The 19,480-nt window shown below is 41.2% G+C and overlaps 2 pseudogenes; both read left to right on the top strand.

The window, feature by feature from the left end:
- LOC101570385 overlaps positions 1 to 19,480 on the top strand; it is a 73,452-nt pseudogene that overhangs the window by 47,217 nt on the left and 6,755 nt on the right.
- Positions 8,597 to 18,645, top strand: LOC101577423 (annotated as a pseudogene).

The following is a 19,480-nucleotide window of genomic DNA, read 5'->3' on the forward strand; positions in this document are numbered from 1 at the left end:
GAGGGTATAATTATAGGGAGAAAGAAATGAGGGTGAAGTTGGCTTATATTTGTGTCTTTTCAGTGGACGGGTGGACATTTTCTGGGAATTTGAGCATCATTCCTTTTGCTCTTTTTATAGTTCTTTCTGGTCATCATCATGGCAATTGGCAACGGTCATAGCAGTAGAGGGTGTATCATTTAGCATGTAGAAGGGATTATAATGAAGTTCGAGGTTGTCTGCTGGTCAGCCTGGCAGCAACCTTCAACTCAAACAGTTCTTGCTGACTCCCTTGATGGGGAGGGTCTTCATTTTGGCATAAAGGCACGCTGGTCTTTTTTTTTTATAAGTTTAATTTTTTTTAATATTTACTTATTTATTTTGTGTGTGTGTGGCCAGCTCAGCCCACCAGGGGGTGGGGCTGGCTGGCATGTGGTGCTGGGGGATTGAACCGTGGTCCCTGGGCTTTGCTAAGCTTGTTCTAAGTAGGTGATTTAGACCACTGAGCCATCTCACCAGCCCTGGCATGCTGGTCTTAAACAAGATTATGGTAGAGAAAAAATTTAGTGAGCCTTCCTAGATGGTCCTTGATTAAAGTAGGGCAACTCCTAAGAGAAGACCGTATTTTACATAGAGCAAGAAGGCAAGCTAGTAGGTAAGAATTCAATTTACTTCATTATTTTGAGCTTTAAAATAACTCAAAAAAGAGTGTAGATAGCCTAGCAGAGAATATAAAAGCATATCTGATAAACTTTAGATAAATATTTCTGTGAGTATGTGTGTATACTAAATACATTTCTTCCTGTAGGTTGGAGTGAAAGGAAGTTTGAAAACCACAGCATGAGGTAACTATAGAACACTAGGAGGGTAAGAATTCCTTTAGCAGTGGTGGCAACCATGTGGCACATGGGCAGGCTGTTTGTGTCACTGAAAATTCTACAAGGTTTGTCATCATCATCTTGTAGATAAAGAGGACTTAGATGCCTTGTAAATAAGAAGACAAATGAGACATGATGAGATTAATGAGGCCACAAATCTTTGTTGCTGTTTCTGTTATTATTATTGTAGCCCAGGCTGACCTTGGATTCTCCAGAATCCTCCTGCCTCAGCCTCCAAGGTGCTGTGATTGCAGGTGTGTGCCACCATGTCTGGAAATGCCATTGACCTTGTAAGGAAAACTAAAATCCAGAAGTCTGGTTTCTGTCTTTCATTTGTGTTCAAGTCTTTGCAACAACCTTCCCAAATTATCTGCAGTATAAGAAATACATTTAGGGGCTGGTGAGATGGCTCAGTGGTTTAAAGCACCTACTTTGAACAAGCTTAGCAAAGCACAGGGACCGCAGTTCAATCCCCCAGCACCATATGCCAGCCAGCTCCACCCCATGGTGGGCTGAGCTGGCCACATACACACACACACACACACACACACACACACACACAAATTAATTAATTAATTAATTTAAAAAAAGAAATACATTTAGTATTTATCCCTCATTCCTGGCACAGAGAACCTAAGACCCTTGGAATTTCCTGAGCAACATAAAAATATCATCTCTTAGTCATAATAAACTGATTTTGTTTGTTTGTTTGTTTGTTTCTAGTACCAGGGATCGAACTCAGGACCTTGCACAGGCCAGGCAGGCACTTATGCCACTGAGCTATATCCCCAGCCTGAATAAACTGATTTTGATTACCCCAGGTTTATGCTAATATAGTGACAGGGTGGGGACCCTAGTGGTCTCCAAGAAAGTGAATGATTGGAGGATTGAAATTTCCTGCCCCTCCTCTGACTTTTGGGAAAGAATGAGGCTGGAGACTTAGCTTTTTAAAATGAGTTGTTTGTTTGTTTTTTGAGACAGGGTCTCCCTATGGATCCCAGACTGACCTTAAACTTGTGGCCATCTCCATGCCTCAGCCTCTCAAATGCTCACATTACAGTTTGAAAACTGTAAATGACAGGGTTTGATGGACTTCTCAGTTGTGGAGCAGAATGTGTTGGGGTTCCTGGAAGGGCATGGGAGGCCTGTGCTCCTTCCCCAATACCTGCCCTATGCATCCTTCATCTGAACCCTCTACAACATCCTTGATAGCAAACTCTAAAGGTGTCTTGCAAGCTGTGAGTTATCCAGTAAATCAACTTACCCAACCCCAATTTATAGCCAATCAGAACATAGGAACATTTACATGGGGCTCACTAATAGTATCTCAAGTGGGGAGTAGGCCTGTGGGGCTGAGCCCTCCATTGGAAGGATCAGGTGCAGGCTCTGCATAGACAGCATCAGGCTAGAATTGAATGAGATGATATTCAGGTGGCACCTGCTAGAGATCATGTATTGTGTAGGAAAACCAGCCCTGCACCATCTGGCTTGAAATGTGCTGTGGGAGGGCGCAGAGAGATAATGTATGATTTTCCTCAGAATGACCAGTTTTACACTCTATTATATTCAAAATCTAATATGTGTAAATTTTATACAGACTGAGGTATTTTAGCTTTACTAATCGGAACTCACCGTAAGGAGATTAGGACCATGAATTCAACCTTCATAGTTTATATTCTATAACTGGGGCCTGAAACTCTTCTTGTAACCTCAGGCAATGATCCCAGCCCCCTGTTGGGCCTTGGTCACAAAGAGAACCAATCAAACCTTCTAGATGAGTCAGGGCAAATTTATCTCTAATAGTTAAATGAAAAGAAAAAGAATTAGTATCAACCTTAGAAGAAGGACTCCAGGAATTAATGGAGATTCCATCTGTCTTTGTGAGTTCACAGTTGCACATGTGTGTGCGGGCTTGCATACGTGTGCATGTGTATCACTGAAGATTAAACTCAGAGCCTTTACGCTGAATTACATCCTGTGAAATTTTGTTTTGTTTTGAGGCAGGGTCTTGCCTAAGTGGCTAAGCTGCTAGGTTGTGCTGGAACCTGCCACCCTCCTGCCTCAGATTCCCCCAACACTATGATGATAGGTACATCCCACCACATCCGGCTTCTTTTAAGGGAATAGGTTACCTCCATTAGCAATGCTGAAAGTGCCTAAATGAAATACTGTAGAAGATGGAAACTAATCAGAAAAGTAGCTTCTGTCCCTTCTGCTGGAGACATTCATGACTGTGCATAGTAACTCACAGCTAGGTAGGTCTAGAGGTGCAGCTCCTCAGAGAGTGCTTGTCTAGCATGCACTAGGCTCTAGGTGCAGTCCCCAACACAGCAAAAACAAAGCCAAAGGCCTCACAATTCTCTATTCCTCATAAAAGGTGTTCCAAATGTCCCTTGGCCATGTCCAAGGCTCAGGGTTCACTGATGAGTGCAGCAAGCCTCTGATAAGCTCTCTTCTTGTTCAGCCCTTGCCACATGTCATGTGCCATGCAAAGCATTGTTTTGGGTGATGGGGGTATGCCTACAGCTTGTTTAGGGGAAACAGGATTACCAACCCTGTGATTGCTTTTGTAGTTTATGTAATGTTTTTTCCCTTTAGGAAGATTAAGAGAAAAATTCACTTCTCTTTCTCATAAAATACTAAGGTAGTGATTATGGATTAAAAATCTTTATGTTACAAAGCTTAGACAGCAGTTTTCCTGGCTAGAATACAGAAAAGCTGGGGCCTGTATATTTTCTTCCTTTTGGACTGCCATTGTGATCAATTTGATGCTGCCTTCATTTGGGTATATTATGATTCTCATGGGCATTTAGAATACTTTATAATTCTGGGGGTTTTTTGTGGTTTATTTTTTTTTTTTAACATCTGGAGTCCCAGGCCACTTGCAAACTATCAACTGTGTCTTTCTGATTGACAGTTGTGCACACAGGCTGCTGCAAAGATTTGGGGAAGCAAGAGACAGATACTGACAGAGGACTTGGGTCCCCTGGTCACGCTTTACTATAAGATCTTAAAGCAGAAACGTTTCAAGTGACAGTTTTAAATAGTGACTGTTAAACAAGTCTCCCGGAGCCGTGCAGTCTGCCAAATTGGAGAAGAGTGATTCATGGCTTTGCCTGTAAGCTAGGCAGAGACCCAGGAAAACGTGTTAGACATGTGCTGATTCAGTTATATTTTGGCCATTTTCTTCATTTGTGCTTAATTAGCACAAACTTCCCCAAAGGGGCAGAGGTTCACTAAAGCTTTTCATGCAGGGGCAGAGGGAGGATGAAGAGAGAAATTGGTGGAGGGAGCCCCAACAGCGAATTGTTCAAACTATATGTCTGTTCAATGTGTCAAATACATTCTTGAGGCAGGTGCTCGAATTCACAGGCTCTTTAGAGAGAATTTAGCAGCCCCAGGAATATATTGGTTAAGAAGAAGAAGAAAGGAGGGGTGGGGGAAACATCAGCTGCTAGGAGGGAAAAAGCCAATCGTAGAAACTTCTCTGCCACAGAGAGGTGCAGCTGTCGAAGCAATAAGGTAAATGAGTCTTAGACTGAAATGGATTTTGCAGTAGAACTGTGCTTGCTGATAAATAGGGAAGATTGAACTCCAACACCATCCCACTATTCCTTGGTAATGCCCCATTTTGGCGCTGACTGGGTGGTCTTAAGCCCACTACCACCCTGGCTAACACCAGCCACACCAATCAAGGCCCCGCAGCTGAGACCCTGGGTGACCTGCTTCAGGAGTCTTTTTCAAACTCTGATTCACTCATTTGTGTGGGATGCTTTTTTCGCTACTTTATTTATGGGATTACATAAATGAGCCATTAAAAATGTAAATCTTCAGAACAGTGGAATAATACAGATTTAAACAATAAGCTCGGGCGGTACAGTAGAAAATGGCCCTGCACCAGCGCTATCTCTCATCGTGACTATGGCAACAATAGAGGGTTAGGGCAAGGACAGAGGGGAGAGAAATAAAACATCTCCGCATCGTAGCAGTCACTGGCAGCAGAGAAAGATTAGGCTGTTTTTTTAAAAAGAAGTATTAGAACAATAATGAAGATGTGCCATTATAACCAACAAAGGAGCAGGGGCATCCCACACAGACTGGGTGTCAGGACAATCAAGCAGACCTCAGATTTGAGAAGTTTATCCCACCTCGTGGCAAAGTCTTTAACCCTTTCGTGGCTTTTGTAAAAGCAAAAAGGAGAAAGAAAAAAAAAGCTGGGGGAAGAAATGGGAGTAGCATCACTCCATCTCCTCATCTGGTGATGATTTGAGGGTTAATTTTATTTTCTCTTTAGTGCCCTATTTCTGTATATGAATTCTGGGTGATAAGTTAGCCTGGTGCAATTGCATGGATGTCTGAGGAGGAGCAGGGACAAGGTGTTCTCGGGAGAGGAGGCCACACTTGGCCTGGCTTGGGAGGAGTCATCAGAGGGCATACACAGGTGCCTTGGGGTTCTCTTCCTGTGCCCACTGGCCTGAGAACTGGAAGAGTCACAGGTTTAAAACAGGAAGGCCACACTGAGCCAAGGTAGCACAGACTGGTAGAGAAAGCAGCCAGAAGGGGTGGTGGGCTACAAGTGCTCCTAGAAATCTGACCTAAAAGTAGCAGATCCATACCTAAACTAAAAGCCCAAAGGTGGAAGCAATCCAGTGGCCCTGATGGATAAAGGGATCCATGATGTGGCCGATCCACCCAAAGGACTCTCGTGAAGCCTCGAAAAGGCAGAAGATCCTGGTACATTCTACACCCTTGATGAACTTGAAGACTGGCATGTGGAGTAACAGCCACAGAAAGATAAACCCTGTGCTGTACAATTGTGCTCACATGAGGTCCTCATGTAGTCACCTTCCTAGTAGTAGAAGCATGGTTGCCAGGGGCTAAAGGGAGTGAAGAATGGAGAGTTGGTGTTCTATAGACACAGCATTTTGGTTTGGGATAATGCAAAACTCCTGCAGAGCAATGGCAGTGATGGATTCACGATAACATGAATGTACTCAGTGCCTCTGAAACATACTCTTGAAAATGGTTACAGTGCTGAGTGTGGTGGTGCATACTTATAATTGCAGCACCCTGGAAAGCTGAGGCAAAAGGATCATGTTTGAACCCAGCCTAGGGCATTTAGTAGGCCCTGTCTCAAAAATTTTTTAAAAATGTAAACAGTAGCTCACCTAGAAGGTCCCAGTTTCAATCCCCAGCATCACACATTGTCTAAAACACTGATTAAAATGGCAAATTTTGTGTCATGTATTTTGTATTGTATTTTGTATTTGTACCATTTCTCTTCAGGCTTCCGGTCTGGTCAGCTCCCTGGCTATATGCTTACTATGGCTACCATTCGCTTCTTTCCCTACCGCACACCTGGAAGTTTCCAGCTCTCCCCCAAGTGTGGTTTCTAGCTTTATCACGTCTAACTACATGCTTCTCAAAGCTAATCTAGACCAGGGAGAAAAGAACTAACTGTGGCTCTTTGGGGGAAATTCTAGGGAGGAAGGAACACACTGAATGACCTCTCTCATCTCTATTTATGAAGTATTATGTTTGTTTCTGTTTATTTGCTTGCTGTTTTGGAGAAAGAATGGTTATGCAGTCTCAGCTGGCTTTGAACATGCTATATAGCCTAATCTAGTCTCAAACTCATGATCCTTCTCAGCCTCTTGAGGTCTGGCTCTCACTGAGAGTTTCTGATCACTGAATTCTTAGACTTCTTAACCCTTATCTTCTTTTAACCACTTTTGTCTTTTTTGAATATATTCTTCCATACTCGTTATACAAATATCTGCCTTAGAAAGATGTTTATTATTCTTTTTTAAGAAAACATAGTAAATTATCATTTAGTTGATCTTGACCTGTAAGAACTATTGCAAAAACATTTTCTTTTTCTTTCTTTCTTTTTTTTTTTTTTGCAAAAACATTTTCTAAAAAATTATTAAGAACAGAATATAAGGGGCTGGGGCGATGGCTCAGCAGAGTAAGCACTTCCCTGGCAAGTGCAAGGGTCTGAGTTCAATCCCCGGTTCCACACAAAAAAAAAAAAGAAAGAAAGAAAGAAAGAAAGAAAGAAAGAAAGAAAGAAAGAAAGAACAGAATATAAAGATAGTTCTTTTTGTTTTTTATTCCTTTTTTTGTTTTTTAAAACAATTTTGAATATTTAATTGGCTTTGTTATCAGGTTTATTAAAAGGTGGGTTCTTTTGTGTAGAAGCCAGTCACCTCCTTTGCAGATTTATGGATATCAACAGGTACTGATCTGCATCATTCCTGAGATATCAGGCCCTTTTCCCTGGTGGTCTAGGGCTTATATGGGAGGAGCAAGCAGGAAGTACAGAGGCAGAAAGGCTTGTCACGGGGAATTGGTTTGTACAATGAGGTCATAGTGACCTGCTAGGCATCACAGTGACTGGCCATTTGTTTGTTGGTTTGTTTACACAGGATGGCTTGGATAATTGTACTGCTGATTTCTGCTGGTTTATTGAAAGGAGCTGTTAATGCTTAATTTTTTCCCACTCTTTTTTAATTTTTTATAATCCTTTTGACCAATTTTGCATGTTTATATCTGGTAATTTGAAAACAACAATGTGCAATATAACAACCATTGTTGAATTCCTACCATTTTACTTAGTGAAATTCTGCATCATTTCTATTTTTTTTCTACTGCTTTTTTTCTCTTTAAAAAAATGTTTGTTATTCTTAGGTAAAAATAGAATCCTAAGAGGCTGGGGAGATGGCTCAGTAGAATAAGCACTTCCCTGGCAAGGAGAAGGGTCTTGAGTTCAATCCCTGGTTCCACAAAAAAAAAGAGAAAAAAAGACCACTGAGCTATCTCCCAGCCCCTACAATTCACATTCATGAAGTGATTCCTAGGAATCTCTGCTTTACCATGCATGGTTCCTTTTTATCCTTACGATGCCTCGCTGGCCTTGGAGATATCATTAGCTCCATTTCTCACAAGAGAAGATTAAAGACCATTTAAATTCTAAATCTCAATATAAATAAAGGACTGTTTTGTTGTGGAAAAATATATGTACATTAAAGATAGTTAGGATAGATTTACAGCTACTTTCTCTTAGTTCAATGAGAAGAAAGGTTTGTACTAATATTGTTTAGACAAGATATCATGTCTGCATCTTGTCCTCCAAATAACTACTACGAAGACAACACGCAATGCACTAATTATTGCAACTGTCCTAACCTGTTTTGAAACTGTTTCACTATTTTACCTTTTTCTCATTAAAATGAATTTAAAAAATAAATAAATTCTAAATCCCAAAAGTTTCATCTTTGTAGACCCCAAACTGAAAAGCAATGCCTTCATACCCTGTCTGTCTCCTCACCTGGTACTTAGGGTTAGGTAGTCAGGGTAATTGTTTTTATGGTATAATTTGCTGGCTTACCTGTCTCTTCTTATGTTTCCCAGTGGTTTTTTTTAATTCAGGAATTTGAGCTACAAAGGTGGTAGTGCTTATTGTCACAATTCAAACAATGCATAGAAAGTGTTACAGTAGAATCAATGATCTCCTGCCCCCTTTCATCCACTATTGCCAAGATGGAGGGTATTTCTCCGTATTTCACTATACAAATGCAAGTGATGATTATTTAAAAATTTTTAAGAAGGTATCACAGTACATTGTCATTGATCCCTCTCAAAATATTCCTCCTCACTCCAAATCCACTTATCCAACCATCCTTGCTGCTTTCTGAGGCAGTACTAGAAGTCCTCTTCTGTGAACATCTTTACAAGATATGATCAAGAAAGATGGCAGCTACTGCTTCGAGTATGGTGCAATGGAAAGTCAGGCTCACGAATATTTCGGGGTGAGTCCTCCTCCACCCTATTTACTGGAGCTGCCACAGCATGACTTCTGTTTCATCCCCAGAGTCTAAATGGCCATGAAAAGTGAACATTTTGAGTAGACTCATGACATGGAGGCAGCCATAGCAGTGCAACTAAAGGCACAAAAAAGAATTTCTAGAACTGCTTCAGAAATTGGCAAGAATGGGGCCGGGGAGATGGCTCAGTAGAATAAGCACTTGCCTGGCAAGCGCAAGGGTCTGAGTTCAATCCCCAGTTCTGCCAAAAAAGAAAAAAAAAAGAAAGAAAAAGAAATTGGCAAGAATGATTGGGTGAGTGTGTTTGAAGCACAAGGGACTACTCTGAGGTAGATTAATAACAATGTATTTTTTTACTGTAATAAAATTTTTAATATAAAATACTTCATTTTGAAATCGATAGAGTTTTTGTTATTAAATGAAAACAATACCACTGAATTTGTTTTTCACTTCATGTACAATATGGACATCCTTGAAAGTTAATTCATATAGTTCCATCATTCTTTGTAAAAGTGACAAAATATTACATAGCATGAGTAACCATGACATATCCTACACCTCAGTTTCCTCTTTTGATACCACAGTCCATGATGTACTTGCAACTTTTATTTCTGACAGATATATTTCTAGAAGGGTTTCAGAAGTCACACTCATTTAGTTACACTAAACTTCAGGAAATGCTTAATAAATATTGACACATTTGTTTTCAAAACAGATATAATAATTTATAGTCTGATCCTGTAGAAATGGTATAATTCCTACACCACCAATAGTACTATACATTCTTAGTCTTCTCCTGATAAAAAGATGTATAAACCTAGAATTTTATTATTGCTTTAATTTTTATGACTGAGCAATTTTTTGTGTTGGGCTCTGTGATCCTGCCAGGCTATTGATCACCCACATCACCCTAAAGGCTGTTCTGTGGGTAGAGTTCAGAGCAGGAGCACAGGGATAGCTACACACGTCCGAGAAAGGGAAAATGAATGTAAGTCATTTTCCATCTCTGAGCCCTCTAGGAGGGTGAAAGTATGACACTCTTCTAGAAGGATTTCCAGCCTTTACTACATGTTGGAATCATCTACCAAGGATTAAATCTATAGTCCCGAGTCCAGCCTCCAGAGAAGTCTGTTGACCAACCTGGGGTGAACCGGACTCAGAAGCTGGTGAAAGTGCTGCTTTGGAGACTGAGAAGTACTACTTTTAGACAATACAGATGAGCTAAAATTGTCAGAATTCATAGAGTGTTCTTATGTGTCACAGATTGTCACAGTAAAGGACAGTTGACAACAGAAGAGTAGAGGGGTAGGGAAAATTATTCGAGGGGAGGAGAGACCATGTATAAGAAATGGAGAGGGGCCTGCCAGATGGCTCAGGGGACTAAAGCGCCTGCTCAGGCAGAGCGCAGCGACAGGGTTTCCATCCCCAGCATACTGTGCCGGCCCCGACCTGGGGGCACGTGAGACTGCGATTGAGATGCGGCATGGTGCTGCATGCCTGTAATCCCAGCTCTTGGGAGGCTGAAAACAGGAGAATCACAATGAGTCTGATCTATAGTGATACCCTGTAGACCATGTACTAAATATATATTTTTAAAAATGGAGTGATGTTGGGCAATGTCTTTCATTTACAGCAAGCCTCATGGGTGGCACAAAAAATACCTAGATGAGCAACAGTTATGTCCATAGATCATCCCCTGTGTGCTAAACTGGCCAGATGACTGCTAGAAAGATCCCTGGAGGCTCTAACACAATAGCTATTGCTGGATGCATTCCCTATTCATTCAACAACTATGTGTTGAGTGACTACTGTCTTTATGACATTGCACAACCCTGGAGACACAGTAGAGAACAGGATGAACAACCTTTCCCCTTAGAGTTTAATTCTACTGCTAGACACATAGGTTACCCAAGCCATTCTCTAGATGACAACATCCTACACGCTATGAAGGGTATTGTATAACTGTATTACAATGCCACTTTCTACACTTCTCCAAGTTTCCATTTAGCCTTCCATTCCATAACCTCATCTCCCAAGAACAGAGTGGGACTTGTGAAATGATGGTCAATTCACCATGGCAAATTATTCTTCTTAGCTGAAGTGAATTTACAAACTGAGAATTGGGCTCCAATAGGCTGAATTTCTATTGCTTCTCCAGTTCTCAAGTTGAGAAAAGTTTTTCCTGTGAGGATACAAAAAGTGGGTAGAAATGACGCCTCCCACCAGTCCTGCTGGTAGGGCTGTCAGAGCTGGGCTAGGCCCTGATGAACTTGAACTAGCAGAAGCAATCACAGAAAACATACCTACAAGTTGGACATAATATCATCCATGATAAATCCATGAGTACTGAAGAGGTCCTGAGAGGAGAAAGGAGGACAGGCTACATGGGGAGTGCAGCTGGAGGGACGAATACTTATTATGGAAGTATGTGTGTGTGTGTGTGTGTGTAGGGAGGAGGACAGGCTACATGGGGAGTGCAGCTGGAGGGACGAATACTTATTATGGAAGAGTCTCCGCACCACAAGTGCTCTTCTCCTGGATCATAGCTTTGACACTGCTGTCCCTGAAGCTTCTTGGGAGCCTCATACATGTGAAACTTCCAAGGCCCCATCTGAGAGAGATCCCTACATCATGGAAGACACACAGATTACACAGATTGAATGGCATACAGGGCACACAGAAGAGGGACCATCGTTGGGATGACCATAGTTAATTCCCAATCATTTCAACCAGTGCAGAGCACCAGTCTACTGAAAAGCCAAAGTGAGTTTATATATAGCTATGGGATACAGTTTTTGCCTCATTAAGTTGGGGATCATTTAGGGACAAAGTATGACTAATGTGCATTTGATTAACAAAGTAATTTATAATAGGAAAGCAATACCTCTCTGCAGTATGTAGTAAACAAACCAGATACACTTACACAGAAAAATCGGGGGAAGAACTGAAGGACACGCCAGCTATCTTGAATTATTTATCTCCATGAAGACACACCTCCGAGCTGTTTTCACCTACACCCCTAGCCTTTTGAACATTTTGCTCCCTTTTATCATTCCTGTTCTCTCTGCCTCTCCAACCATCTGCACTCCAGCCTTTCTCTTGAGCAGTTAGCTGACTGATGCTCTTGTGCACAGCCTGGCTCTTTCTGTGTGCCTTGAACACGGGGTGTTGCTGCTGGCCGCAGTCCTTCTGTTTCATGGTCTCCCTAGGCAGTTTTGTGGTGGGTTTTTTTGTCCCTAGCCTATTTTTTTCTGCACTTGTTTGGGTGCTGAGAATGAAGCCCAGAGCCTCACATAAAATGGGCAAATGCTCTAGCACTGAGATACATTCCCAGCCCCCTGAGATAGTATTAGGTTTTTGTTGTTGTTGTTTTTACCTCAGTGTGTAGCACTGGGCTGGGAAGATAGCTCAGTAGAATAAGCGTTTGCCTGGCAAAGCACAAGGGCCTGAGTTCAATCCCCAGTTCCGCCAAAAAAAAAAAAAAAAAAAAAAAAACCAAAACCAAATAAATAAAGAAGGGAGATCAGCTAAGGTTAGAGAATACAATAACGGCTGCCCAGAGGAGATGATCAGCCAAACTAGATTATAATATCTTGATTTCAGTGTGCAGCACTGAGCTATACTTGATTTATAAAGTTTCTGATCAACTGATGATGAATGAGTAAAGAAATGGTAATATGTGCGTAGTTAATGGAAGAACTGCACTGGTTCTTAAGTTTACAAGTTGTCAGAGAATTTACTTTTTATAAATGTTAATCTATCCCATTTTGATTTTGTGTAATTTTATATTTGGATAGATAATGCTAGGAGTAATGGCACACAACTATAATCCCAGATACTTAGATTGAGGCAAGAGGACTGAAAATTCAAGGTCATACAGGAAATTTAGTAAGACTTCGTCTCAGGGGGAAAAAGACTATATAAAAGTACTAGAATAATAAAAATAACTATATTGTGCTTATCTTGTGCTAAATTCCTCTTTAAGTGCTTTAGAAATAAGAATGTTTGTCCTTCATATATTTCTTCTGGGTTACCATAATCTAGACTATGAGATGTGATTGAAAAGTATGGTGAACAGTTAAGAAAATTTAGAAAATGCAACTACCAGACACAGTTCGGACTAGAGATCCTCCCGTCTCAGCCTCCCCAGAGCTGGGGACTGCCTGGCATACCATTTCAGGGATTGAACCAAGGTCCTTGTGCTTGCCAAGCAGGCACTTCAATCGCTGAGCTATCTCCCCAGCCCCACACTCTCACTTCTAACACACTTCTTCACTCTTGCGACTCTCTGAAGCAGCTCTAGAGGTCTTATTTTCTGTCTTTAGTTGCACTGTGGCTGCCTCGGTGTCCTGAATCAATTCAGAATATTTACCTTTCATGGTCACTTTGTTTTGGTTTTCTTTAATGTAATTTTATTTGTTTATTTATTTATTTATTTTTGGCAGAAGTGGGGATTGAACTCAGGCCCTTGCACTTGCCAGGGAAGTGCTTATTCTACTGAGCCATGTCCCCGGCCCTGTCACTTTGATTTGAGGGAAGACCCAGAAAGAAGTAGCGTGGTTTTAGATCTGGTGAATAAGGTGGGTGAGGACACACTGTAATGTTTTCCTGAGCCTGCTTTTCCATTGCCTGCTACTTGGCAGCAACATTCATTGCACTTTTATCATACCCCATAAAGACACTCATGAAAAAGAACTTCCAGAACTGCTTCAGAAAATGCCAAGAACAATCGGATAAGACTGTTCAAAGCAAGGGCAAGTATTTTGAGAAGCATTAATGGCAATGTGATGTTTATTGTTTTTATTGTTTTTGTTTTGGTAAAACCAGGGATTGAACTCAGGCCCTTGCGCTTGCCAAGCAAGTGCTTATTGTACTGAGCTATCTCCCCAGCCCAAAATAAATCACAGCTAATATATTATGATTTATGGCTTTTTTTTTTCTTTCAATGCCGGGGATTGAACTCAGGACGTTGCACTTGCCAGGCCAGCACTTATTCTACTGAGCTATCTCCCCAGCTCTGTGATATTTATTCTAATAAAATTTTTCTAAACATTCATTATTTAAATGTTTATCACACCTCTTAAATACTTAGTGTGTGTGCATGCATACACATACACTTCTGATAAGTGGAATCTAGATTATTCATTGTTAACTATATAATATACCTAATCAACTTCATTAAAAATCAAAACAATCATATGAGTTTAAAAACAAGTTTCCCTTCCTAAACTAATAACCTCCTGCTGATATTCTACAAAACAGATAACTTCCTAAGAGATGAAAGGAACAATCTTGTGGGTTCCCAAAAAGATAGCCTCAGGACTGGGGAGATGGCTCAGTGGAATAAGCGCCTCCCTGCAAGTGCAAGGGTCTGAGTTCAATCCCTGGTTCTGCTAAAAAAAAAAAAAAAAAAAAAAAAAAAAAAAAAAAAAAAAAAAAAAAAAAAAAAAAAAAAAAGATAGTTTCTATAGAAACTGGTCCAATTTATGCTATTTTCAATCTCATTTTCTACAAATTGAGGCTAGGGAGAGAAAATAGAATAATTCTCCAAACTTTGTGACTCAAGATAAATGCTTTGGGCTGGGGTTATAGCTCAGTGGCACAGCACCTGCCGGGAAAGCACAAAGTCCTGAGTTTAATTCCTGATACAAAAAAAAAAAAAAAGACTTTTTCTTTTCAGATTAGGCGAACATGTTTAAGAGACATCAAATTTATAGCATCAAATTCTTATTCATGACCACCAAAGTGAATTGACAAATTGAGAATTAGGCACAAATGAGTTGATTTTTTATTTCTTCTTCAATTCTCGAGCAGAGATAGAAGGCTGTTACTGGTATGATATGAGAAAAGCGCAGAAGTAATAACTTCTTCTGGAGCTCAGTGGACCTGAAGATGGGGCTGGTGGTGGTGGTGGTGGTGGTGGCAGTGGTGGTGATGGTGGTGGCGGTGGTGGCAGTGGTGGTGTGAAACAGGAGGATGAGGAGGAAGAGAGCCACCAAGGGAATCATTTTGGTTTGACATCATTACACTGCATTTATGGGGTAAAGTGGTAACTAAATGCCAACTCTTTTTTCTTTATAAGCAACACCACCATTAGTATTCTGAAGGCACTGCCAGTGGGTCTTTCGGACCACCTCAGGCATCTTCACATGGTGATCTGCTGCCGTGTTGTTCATTTTCCTAAGCTTCAAGTTCTTGGAAGGGAAAACAAGAATGCAGAGCTGTAAGTTTTTACTGATTCTAGCAGGAGGAGGATTCTGCCCAGATTTTCTCTGCTCCTTTCCCATTGAGTAATTTGGATTGATGTTTTTAGCTGTTTATCTAAAAATGAATAAACAAAACCCAGTGACAACACTGCCACTTCTTTCATTATATCTCACTATTTTGAGGCATTCAATATTTTACTTTTCCTCAATTTGTCTTCTATGTTTGCCTTCTTAAAAAAAAAGAAGACGAATCACAGCCCACAACTAGTTAAAAGAGATGATACAAACAAAGCAGGCTTTTTCCTCCTCATGAACTGTGTATATAATTACTTGAATAATGTTGAATTTCACCCATATGCTGGGAAGGAGAAAAAAAACACAGCAAAAATAACTACTGTGAATTCAAACTGCAAATGAATGGACCCAGCCTCATTCATAAATGTCATATGAAGCTTTGGTTAAAAAGGCAAGTCTGTCATTCCAGGGACAGCAGCTGTTGTTATGTTGAACAAAATGGATACAAATGGGTATTATTTTAAAGTGAAATGCTTAATTTCAGGCCTAACAAGCACACTGTCCTCTGTGTAGCCCTGTGTCACACGAGCCACCGTCTCCAGTAGAGGGCTTGATTGCACAGGAAATCAAGCTCCCAGGCTGCTGCTGACCAGACCCGCAAACACACTGGCAATGTTTGAGTTACTATGGCAATCACAAAATAGGAAGGCCTTTTCTTCTTTTCCCCATCTCTGCATGCAGCCCCAGCCTGCTCCTGAATAGACCACATCTGCAAAAAGTTTTAACACGGTACTCAGATAAAGAAAAGGATCCCAAAAATGGGCACTGACCCGTCTCAAAAAATGTTGCAAATTTTACATACAAGAATTGGGGAGCTGGGCCACTCTGCACAGGTTATGTCATAATGCAAACACAAAGGGATAAAAGCGCAGGGAGGCTTGGGCTGTCAGATACCAAGAGGAGGGAACAGCAGAAGCAAATGACAGCTTAAATGCAGATGTAAGGAGAAAAGTCAAAGATGGGTGACAGAAAGTTACCGGTCAATGAATAAGGGAGAAATTTCAAACACACAAAAAAACAGACAAAAGGGTAAAAATACAATAAAATCTATCTATAGAGATTTACTGAGAAAACCCCCCAAAGCATATTTAGCAAATCTTAGAACTATGAAACCCTGTGAAACCAACATATGGCTCCTCAGATGAGGCCTTTGTGGACTTTTAGCACCCCACTACTGTGTCCACATGGCTTAGGGACAGACCAGGGGTGATTTCAAACAATCGTGGAGCCACCCTGGGAATTGGTGTTTTAGGCACAGCTTTGCAAAATGGATATTTACTGACAAAAAAAAATCTATCTATGCTGGCAAATGTAGACAATCTTGGGGCATAAGCTTTTCCTGGGGTGAAGAGGCTGGTATACACTAATTCCCATTGAGTTGTTTTGAATCGAAAAGATCCCCTCTACCTACTCGAATTTGGTCCCACACACTTGTCACAGCTTCTCAGCCTGTTGGCTAAGATAAGTGTGATCCCCACATGCTTGTTTAAAATTATGCACTTAGATTTTGAGTCTGCTTATCTCTTCCAGGCCTAAAGGTGATTTGACAGTTTTCAAGAAGGAGCTCCCTGCCTTGTTACAAAGGGAGCCATCTTTAGATTGCTGGGAGCAGGGTTCACTCCCTCTGTGCCCTATCTAGCCACCCCTGCCCAGACACCTCGGGCAAGCCCTCAGATATCCCTCTCAAAAAAATCCAAGTGTCTAGAAGGAATGAAAATACTGAAATTAATCTTCACTTCTTTTAACTTAAAGAGCTATTCATAGCATGAAAGCAGTTGGAAAAGACTTGGGTGGGTAGTGGACTGAAAAGTCGCCATTTGCAAGAGTTGAAACTCAGAGGAAAGAATACTTTTAAATAGCATGAACTTGCCACAAAAAAGTCAGAGTGCTGAAAGGCATCCAGAGCCCAGTAAAACTGACACTACATTTCACATTCATTGACTCTTGTTCTTTTGGGGGAGTTTTCATATGAAGGGAAAGAGACAATGGAAGACAATAGCGCTACCTTATCAAAGTTCATTCATGCAGCTATTTCAAATACTTTTAACTGCTTGTCAATAGGTCTCGCAAGTCTCTGGGATTCTAAACGTTCTGTCACATTTGTGTACTAACCACTTAAAGTTCTGCTAAAGCCTCGTGACCTGGACTGCCTCCCCTTTATGTGGGTCAAAATGCAAGGCGAAGGCATTGTGTCAACTGGCCTTCATTAAATTCATTGATTTGACCTGTATTTTAAAGACCAAAAGTCAAATGGAATGGGAAGTTAAAGTTCCCATACAAAAATCTTCCCTTGGGCACTTGCGGCTTCCTTGAACTATCTTGTATGCAGGCAAATGACACTTTAGGGATCTTTGAAGTTTGGACTGCAGCTTACATGTCTTTTTTTTTTTTCTTTCTTTAAAGTTGTAACTTGAAGGAAGGTCATTGTCTTGAATTTCATTTTCTTCCCCAAAAGGGCATTTGGTCTCCCCTATGCAGGAGCCTTCCAACCTCCATTTGGGGTTGGTCCTGGTGCTCTACAATAGGGTGCCCAACCTTCTCTGACTTCTTATGGTACTTCCAGTCAGTGTGCACATCTGGATTTGAAGTGAGCTTAAATTTTATTTTAGATATAGTGATTCAGGTTAGTATTTAAAACCCCTGACTGTTTCTTGTATTTGTAACACTTAAGGTATGTGGTAGGTTAGTTGGGAGGAAGCAACTGAAATTATTGTCAATAAAAAGCCACAGAGATGCCTTTCAATTGCAAGAGAGTCTTCTTTGAATCGCAAAGGATAGAAAAACTACCCACCTATGTCACTGCAGAAGACAGCACCAATCAAACCATTGGTTCTACTTACTGGATACTATAGTTCTGGAGATATTTTAAAATGTATTCTATCAACACTGTTGGGCCACAACAGAAGTTACTAGGCTTCCTGAGGTGCAGTTGAGAAGTGGAAACCTAGAATGAAGGTTATGCTCAAGAAGGATAACTGGCCCCTCTCATCTGGCGGCAGCCATCAGGTAAGCCAAGCTGGGTGCGTACAAGTACATCCAGGAGCTGTGGAGGAAGAAGCAGTCCAATGTGATGTGCTTTCTGCTGCAGGTTACCTGTTGGCAGTACCACCAGCTCTCGGCGCTCTGCAGGGCTCCTCAACCATCCTGGCTGGACAAAGCTCATAGACTGGGATACAAGGCCAAGCAAAGGTATGTCATATACAGGATTTGTGCGCTGCGGTGGCCACAAACATCCAGTTCCTAAGGGAGCAACTTACAGCAAGCCTGCCCATCATGGCATTAACAAGCTGAGGTTTATGCGAAGCCTTCAGTCTGAGGTTGAAGAGTGAACTGGATGCCACTGTCGGGCTCTGAGAGTTCTAAATTCTTACTGGGTTGGGGAAGATTCCACATACAAATTCTTTGAGGTTATCCTTATTGATCCATTCCACAAAGCCATTAGAAGAAATCCTGACACCCAATGGATCACCAAACCAGGCCACAAGCACAGGGAGATGCGTGGGCTGACATCTGCAGGCCGCAGGAGTCATGGCCTTGGAAAGGGCCACACGTTCCACCACACTCTTGGTGGTTCTCGCTGTGCAGCTTGGAGAAGGCGCAATCCTCTCCAGCTCCACCGTTACCGCTAATAATGTAAGTGATATTTGTAAAATTTATAACCCAATAAACAATTTAGGACAGTTAAAAAAGCACAAGATAACTGTGTGAGTGCTTTGAAGCTCTGCATCAAGCTTAGAAGGATGCAGAAAGCCCAAGGGGTGAAGATATCTTTAAAATCCAGAGACAGGATTCATAAAAGGTATAAAGAAGTACTGTCCTGCCGGCGCTCATTTCTAACTGCCACCAGCTACGGTCATGGCACAAGAGTGTTGCATAGGCCTTTGTTATCCTCATTGTATAAGTCAAGGAACCTAGAATGAAAGATCAAAGGACTTTTCACAGTCACACAATATCATAAGAGAGTGGAATCCAGCTCTGGGTGACCCAAAATTCACACTGTCCAGCAAACTGTGTAAGCTTCATCCAGTCATGAAATCCTAGGGTTCTGTGGCTGGGCTGACTAAGTGTATGAAAAGGACAAATTAAAGTAAGCATTGCTAAAGCCATCTGGGGTTATTGCTATAAGATGCGAGATGGCTTCTTGAGGTTCTGTTTTAAAAGAGAATAAAAACACATTCCTTGGGAAATATTTAAATAAAAATAGTACAGGGCCAGGGCTAGAGATATAGTTCAGTGGCACAGTGCCTGCCTGATAAGTGTGAGGTTGTGAATTTGATTCCCAGTACCACAAAAAAAAAAGAAAGAAAACAAACAAACAAACACACAAACAAACAAGAGAAAAGAAAAGAAAGTAGTCCAAGGAACTACTAGCCTCTTCACCCTCACAAAATCTTGCTCATGTACTAAGCTTTCCCTTGATTTTTAAGGTATGTTTCCCACGAGGGGGAAAAGGATGATAGTGTTACAGGGATGATATCAGAACCTTCAAATATGATATAAGGGAAATGTAACTCCC

Source organism: Octodon degus, unplaced genomic scaffold, assembly GCF_000260255.1.
Source record: "Octodon degus isolate 3935 unplaced genomic scaffold, OctDeg1.0 scaffold00038, whole genome shotgun sequence".
In the NCBI taxonomy this organism is placed as follows: domain Eukaryota; kingdom Metazoa; phylum Chordata; class Mammalia; order Rodentia; family Octodontidae; genus Octodon; species Octodon degus.